Source organism: Callithrix jacchus, chromosome 3 (genome assembly GCF_049354715.1).
Source record: "Callithrix jacchus isolate 240 chromosome 3, calJac240_pri, whole genome shotgun sequence".
Lineage (NCBI taxonomy): Eukaryota > Metazoa > Chordata > Mammalia > Primates > Cebidae > Callithrix > Callithrix jacchus.
In genome coordinates this window covers 32,625,258-32,633,135 of record NC_133504.1, presented here as the reverse complement: position 1 = coordinate 32,633,135, position 7,878 = coordinate 32,625,258, and the positions used below count along the sequence as shown (strand labels likewise).

At 36.7% G+C, this 7,878-nt stretch overlaps 1 pseudogene; it reads right to left on the bottom strand.

The window, feature by feature from the left end:
* Positions 1 to 6,781: 6,781 nt before the first annotated feature.
* On the bottom strand, positions 6,782 to 7,606 carry LOC100414723 (small ribosomal subunit protein uS5m-like; annotated as a pseudogene).
* Positions 7,607 to 7,878: the final 272 nt, after the last annotated feature.

Genomic DNA, 7,878 nt, shown 5'->3' with positions numbered 1-7,878 from the left:
CTGCAAAAGTAAAATAGAATGAGGTTTTACCTATTAGTTCTTCAGAGCATAGCGATGATCTGCCTGAGTATTTCCACATCAGCAATCAAACTATGAATCTCCTTGAGTCATTGTAATCAGTAGAAATTGGTTTCATAAGGCAAGTTTAGAAAATAGGACTTAAAAGAGAAACTCACGAAACACAGAAAGAACTATATGAAAATATTAATTAGAGGAATGAATAAAACAATAGTCCTTAGAAGATTTTAAGATAAAATACAGTCATGATCAAAGGGGAAGAAAAACAGATGCCTTTTTTCTTTAACCATTTCTTACTTTATTTTTTTGGTAGGAAAGCAGAGTTGAAGATATTTACTTTAAAAATTGATGAGACAAAGTTCTCCAAAGTTTTAAACACTTTATTTTATTGGTTTAAAAGATTTAAGTCTTGATCTCTCTGTACAAACATTTACTGAATCTTTTCATTATAAATGAATTCATTATAAATTCAACATTAGGTTGAATCATATGAAATAGCTGATATGCAAAAATGACTATTTTATATGGGCCTACACCATACTGGCATATCATGAACATTCTAGATTTTTTTTTAATGCTGTGAAAAATAAATATTATGGGCAATTTTTTGCATTTTAGCGAATCATCTTCCAAATTGCATAGGTTCCTTTAGAGTTCAGTGTAGTGGTCTACGAAGCTTTAAATACAGTATACGATAGCAACAACAAATAGTCCAGGTAAGTGAAGTCAAGCAAACTTCCTTCCTGGGTTTTTAGTCATCCTTTTATATGTCTACACATCCTTCATTATTCACTTCACATACATTGCCTATTGAAAAATTTCTTTGCTAGTTAAAGAATCCCTCCTAGGTTAGACACATCTGCACTTTCCTCTCTACCCTCACCTTTTTATTTTGAGTGAGGGAGGAAAGGTAGTGTTGAGTTTGTTACAGCTTTCACCTTTATATCACACTTTTGAAAAGAACATAGATTATAATTTTGAACAATTTGTTTAATCATTGTGAAGAATTAAAAGACTGGTAAAAAAAAAAATTCAGAACTTGACCTGGCACAGTGGCTTCACACCTGTAATCCCAGCACTTTGGGAAGCTGAGGCGGGTGGATTGCTTGAGCCCAGAAATTTGAGACAAGCCTGGGAAACATGACAAAACTCCACCACTACAGAAAATACAACACCAACAAAAAGTTGGGTATGGTGGTGTGTGCCTGTGGTCCCATCTGCTTGGGAGGCTGAGATGAGAGGATTGCTTGAGTCCAGGAGGTAGAAGCTGCAGTGAGCTGGAATCACACTACTGCACTCCAGCCTGGACGACAAAGCGAGACCCTGCCTCAATTAAAAAAAAAGGGCCCGGCACGGTGGCTCATGCCAATAATCCCAGCGCTTTGGGAAGCCCAGGCGGGTGGATCACGAGGTCAAGACATCGAGGCCATCCAGGCCAACATGGTGAAACCCCGTCTCCACTAAAAAATACAAAAATTAGCTGGGCATTGTGGTGCACGCCTGTAGTTCCAGCTACTCAGGATGCTGAGGCAGGAGAATTGCTTGAACCCAGGAGGCAGAGGTTGCAGTGAGCCGAGATTGCACCCCTGCACTCCAGCCCGGCACCTGGTGACAGAGTGAGACTCTGTTTCAAAAAAAAAAAAAGAATTCAGAATTTAAAATTTTAAAGTTTCTTCTTCACTATTCTATTTATGGTTATTACTTTATAGCTTCCCTTCTAATTCAAGCTACTTAATAAACTCACATTAATTAGCATTCATGGTCATGGTATATAAAATATACAAAAAAAATTCAAATGTGTAGGGAAAAATTGACCATACTATTTTTGCAAAGGATGCATATGATTTATTTACCCAGTATTTACTGAGCATCTCTTAGGTGCCAAATATTATTCGGAGCACTTGGGCTATATATGTGAAAAAAGCAGAAATTTCTGATGGGATTTCCATGACCTTATGGATTGTTCATTTCAGCAGGTAATATTTTCTAATAGATTTAATAATCTGAATATTAATGCCAGATGATATTTTTTATATATTGTACTGAAGACTTGCTTGATAACAATTTTTAAGATAGAGCAAAAGAGAAAAATCACCTTGCAAAACGTCAGTCTTTACTAAAAATACCATAAAAGATATGAAGGCAAGATATAGAGAAATAACCAAATATCAAAAATCATGTCAATAAGGTTTCAACAGAATAAACTAGGTTTATGGAGCCACAAGTATAAAAAGGAAAATTAGTTCGTTAGTGTAGAAATGAACAGTATTTTAGAAGCTTTTCCCAAAAGGCACAAAAAGTATTACAGAGATTTGGTAGAGATAGGAAATAACCAGTGATGAAATATTACATTTGAAAATCACTGGACTATTCTAAGAATAACAATGAAGTAGCAAGAGAACCCTTAAAATATAATTTATTAGGGATTAAAAACATTCAAAGTGCTTATTTTATTATGTCACAATGATTACAACTAGGCATTCAATCTGAGAGGAGAAAATTCGAAGAACAATTTTTTTAAGAAAAAACTTTCCTTAAACTCATGCTGTATCACTAATAATTACATAGGAGTTAACAAATGATAATTGTAAAACATATATTAAATGCCATAATGTGCCAACTTCATTTTGAAACATTGCTGATTAAATAAGAGGGAAACGACCACTTTTGTGAAATTTGTTCTTTGATAGTAATGTGATTTAAATTGGGGAGTTTAACTGAGAAACAGCCATATCTCTCTACTGGAAGATCCCTTTTCTGGAAGATCTATTCCTAAGTGTCTGAAAATCTAACTGATCTGAAGACCCATAGCACTGGGTAAAACCCACTGGTTGAAAACAAAAGAGAAAGAGAGTGAGAAAGAATGGACATACAGCATCCTTTAGGTAACTTTTTCGAGACTTGCCTGGCACCCCCAACACTCCCTCTGCTTCAATACTATCAATGCTATCCAAATATATCTAAAACAGATGCTCCTTTGATAAACCAATAGTAAGCTGAAAATACATTTATTTTATTTTTATTTTTTTATATTTTTTGAGATAGGATCTTACTCTTGTGAGTCAGGCTGGAGTGCAATCGTGTGATCTCACCTCACTGCAACCTCTACCTTCCTTGCTTAATTGATCCTCCTGCCTCAGCCTCCCAAGTAGCTGTGACTACAAGTGTGCAACATCACACCTGGCTATTGTTATAGAGGCTGGGTTTCACCATGCTGCACAGGCTGGTCTCAAACCCCTTGGCAGCTCAAGAGATCCTCCTGCCTTGGCCTCCCAAAGTGCTGGGATTATAGGCATGAGCCACCACATGCTGCTGAAAATGCATTTAATAAATCTAACATACCAAACATCATAGCTTCACCTAGCCTGCTTCAAAGGTGCTCACAACATTTACATTAGCTTATAGTTGAAATCATCCAGTACAAAGGCTATTGTATGATAAAGTGTTGAATATCTCATGTAATTTATTGAATATTGTACTGAAAATGAAATACAGAATGAACGTGTAAATATCCATAGTATAGTTTCCACTAAATGTACATCCCTTTTGCACCATTATAAAGTTGAAAAATCGTAAGTTGAACAATTGTTAAGTCAGGACAATCTGTACTTGACCAACAGGATTACAAACTGTGAAGCACATGTTTTCATGTTCTACTGTTTTCACATTAAAGAGAACTGTAGGGATGGTGGTATTTATCTCCTCCAGTTCCAGCTTGTACCAAATGATTGTCTTATTTTATTTGTTATTAGTTTTAGAGTAAATATTAAGGGGTCTATAGCTTTTCATCCTTGGGGGAATTTTTAAGTGTCTGTTCATTGCCTCTTTGGTATCTTTTAAATCTTTAACCATCACTCACAGTACATGCAGTTCATATTCTGAATAGGATTTTTTTTTGAAAGTAAACCTTACAGCCTGCCATGTTTATTTGGTATTTTTTCAATTATACATTTTTAAATAAAATTTAAATTTCATATGTGGAATGATTGTAACTTACTGTCAAATGGATTTTTATTTCCCTCTGAAATCATTTCTTTTTAAGAAAAGTTTTCATATATTTATTAAATTTAGAGATGGAGTCTTACTCTGTTGCCCAGGTGGGAGTGCAGTGGCACCATCATAGCTAACTACAGCCTTGAACTCCTAGATTCAAGGGATCCTTTACCTTAGCCTCCTGAGTAGCTGGGATTATAGGCACATGACACTATACTTAGCTATTTATTTATTTATTTATAGAGATGAGGTATCTCTATATTGCCAAGGCTGGTCTAGAACTCCTGGCTTCAAGTGATCCTCCTGCCTCAGCCTCATGAGTCACTGATATTATAGGCATGAGCCACTGTGCATACCCCAGTTCTTTAGCACCAGTTTATTTTATAATAAGAATTCAAATATAAAAATTCTGTTGCACAAAAGTTAATACATCTCTTTTAAAAAGTTTCCTTAAAAATTAATGAAAAGGAATGTCATAGCTTCTAATTTATCTGTTAGTCAGTTGCAGGGTATTTTCTAGGGCACACCTATTTCATTCTCAGATCATGATGAACAGGCAGAGAATTATGAATGAATCAATGAAAAGAATGCTCTCAAGAAAAAGTTGTAGTTATTGAACTTTGAATTTTATGCAAAATCTTTAGCCAGGATGGTACCCAGATTGCTGTTAACATATTAGAGGACATTTGGCTCTGCTAGAAGTGATGTACCCTCTGGTGGTGTTAGAACTATGTCCGATAATGACTTGTTATTGTTCAAAAAAAAACAGTAGAATGCTTTTGAATGTGCTTTCATAAATTCATTTTGGATTTACTGTTAGCAGCACTGCCTTAAATTTTATTTAGATAATCACAGACTTTATATATCTTAAATTAAATTATTTTACTTATAAATATCACCCATGCCTTTTTACTCTGTTATTAAAACTGCAAACTAGTCACTTTAGTAGGATGACTTCAGTTAATTCTATTGAGATAAATGCTTTCGAAATTTCTTTTACATTTTTTTGTTAAATTTTGTTGGTTTATGTTTACAAATAATTCCTCTAGATTCTCATTTCTAAAACTAATAAAGCTAATCCACAAATACTAGAAACACTTGGGTGACTGATGAAGTTTAATTATACCAAGGGAGCACAAAATAAAAACAACCGGAAGCAACAGTAGCTGATGGCTGGTGAGGAACAGTGCTAGCTAGAGCAGGCAGAGTCTGGCTGGGACATGCTGATTTAGCCGTGTGGGAAGCAGCAGGCATGCTAAGCAGGGAGAAGGAGCACAGCTGCAAAGGGCAATGGTGCTGAGAAAGGATGGTTTGAGTCTGTGCTGTGTGGAGGAAAAGTTGCTGGCTGTCCAGCTGCCTTGTTCCCAATGGCAGCAATTCCAATCTTCAGGATTATTTCTTGATTGAAAAATAAAGCAGTGAAAAAATAAAAGACATGCACATTTATTTTTATTAACTATCTAGTCAATAATATCTTTTTCCCTGGGAGAAAATAAATGCTGATTTTTTCTTTGTTTTTAAAGAAACTGGAGAAATAGCATCTTCTACACTGATCACTTTTAGATCCATATTTTTTGATATTCATCAATGTACCCTCATCATAGAATCTGCTACTCTGTGGAAAGTTATAAATAGAGTGGTCAATTTCCAGTGCAAATATGCAGGCCATTCTAAGGCGATGTTATCCTACAAACTAACCTCTAGCATTTAACAAAATAGAACTATGGTGTATTAGTTCATTCTCATGCTGCCGTAAAGGACTGCCTGAGACTGGATAATTTATAAAGAAAAAAGATTTAATTGACTCACAGTTCAGGATGTCTGGGGAGGCCTCAGAAAACTTACGATCGTGACGGAATCGGAAGCAAACGTCCTTCACATGGCAGCAGGAACAAGAGGAATGAGAATCCAGCTAAGGGGGAAGCCCTTTATAAAACCATCAGATCTCATGAGAAAGCACTCATTACCACAAGAATAGTATGGGGAAACTGCCACCATGTTTCAGTTACCTCCCATGAGGTCCCTCTCCCAACACATGGGGATTACAATTCAGGTTACAATTCAAGATGAGATTTGGGTGGGGGCACAGGGCCAGACCATGTCAACTGGCAAAATATGGCTTCCAAAATAAAATTTCTAAACTTTAACAATGTGCCATTTTTTTTCCATTTTCTTGTATTTTCATATTCTTATTGAAACACTCAACTCAAATGATTCTTCCTTTTTGTGGTCCTCTCTAAATTCCCAGGTCAGGATTATTGTTCTCTGCTCAGTGTTCCTGAATCCTAGTTGTCATTTCTATTATAATATTTATTTAATTCTGTATTAACTCTATCATATTATGAGAAATCAACTCTTACAAAAGTAACAAAGTACCTGTCATTGTTAATACCTACGGTCTTTTTCATGCTTATCTAACTCAAGGATGTTTTCTGAGGATCTGATTTTATTTATCACCTCTGCTCTATATTTTTCAATGTCATTTTCTTCGGATCTAATTTACCTGATTATAGTATTCAGAACATATGTCTTTGCAATAAATTGTTTTAGCAACCATTATGTGGTAATAAAATAAAGGATTGATTTCTTTAAAGCTATAATTATTTATTAATGAGCAGTTTAAGGGTTAAACTTTTCTCAAACAAACAACAAGGTGACATCCTGGGGTGTGAGGGGCTGAGTTTCTCATAGGTGCTGGGCAGCACCAGGTACTGGCTGCACAAGGCAGAGGTCACGTGGCAATTCTCTATAAACCTGACCACGTAGAGCACTACATTGCCTGTAGAGCATTCACTTCTTTCAAGTCCAGTTTGATGCGTGGAACCTCATCACCTGGCTCCTTTTTCAAGGTCCCTCTGGGAAGGCAGCCATGATAGTCAGAGGCCCACATTCCTCCTGGAACTCCACAACGTGGAGACCCTTCTTACCTGCCAGCTGCTGATGGGTTTCCTGACTGAGATCTCATGGGAGAGGCCCCAGGTGAAGGGGAGCATATTGATGGACCCAGAGACCTTGGGATACATGTCTTTGATGCCAGTGAGCTGGCATATGATGATGATGGCCCTGTGGCCCTGGAGAGCATAACCTCTGGGTTGTTTCTTCATCTTGATATGCCTGCTTTTAAATCTGAATGAAATGTCATGGAATATTGTCTGGTCTTCATATTATTCTAAAAATGTAAATAGTGAGTTGCTCTGTTCTTTGCTTTTCTGAAAGCATCTATCTGTTAATGGCTTTCCCAACAGCAAAACTTAAAGCTCCATTCCCCACAGCCTCCTGAACACCTATCAGTCTCTTTCCTCTTTTGCTGTCCTATTGTAAACATTTGCTACTTCAAGTATCCTGGTATCAAAATTACCATATGTTTCTCTGTTGAAACCAAGGTGGTGGGGGGGGCTATGATTGATGCCACCTCACAAGTTTCCACTCCATCCTCACTCTCATTCAATCTTCATCTACCTCGTCTGGTTCCATTCTTCTCTCTGCTGGGTCATGTTGGCCTCCTCCTCCTGCTCTTCCTTGTTTCTTTGGGGCAATGATCTGTACTGCTCCATTTTTAATAAGAGGGACACTCAAACCAGGCCACAGAAACCATAATGCCGTTCAGTGATGATCTGACCCCTGTTCAAATCCTTTCTTCTCTTCTTTTTAGTTCTGTTGCCTCTTCCTTTTTTTGCTCCAGCACCAGTCTCTGCTAAAGCACCTTTCTACAGCTCATCTACAGTGGAATTTCCTAGACAGTCACCTAAAAGTGCAGCAACTATAAAATCAATATGAAATTCCTGAGGAACTGAATTGAAAATTCAAATAAAACTGGTCGGCAAATAATTATCTGGTCTGTTAAGAGCAGAAGAAAAAAAAAGAAAT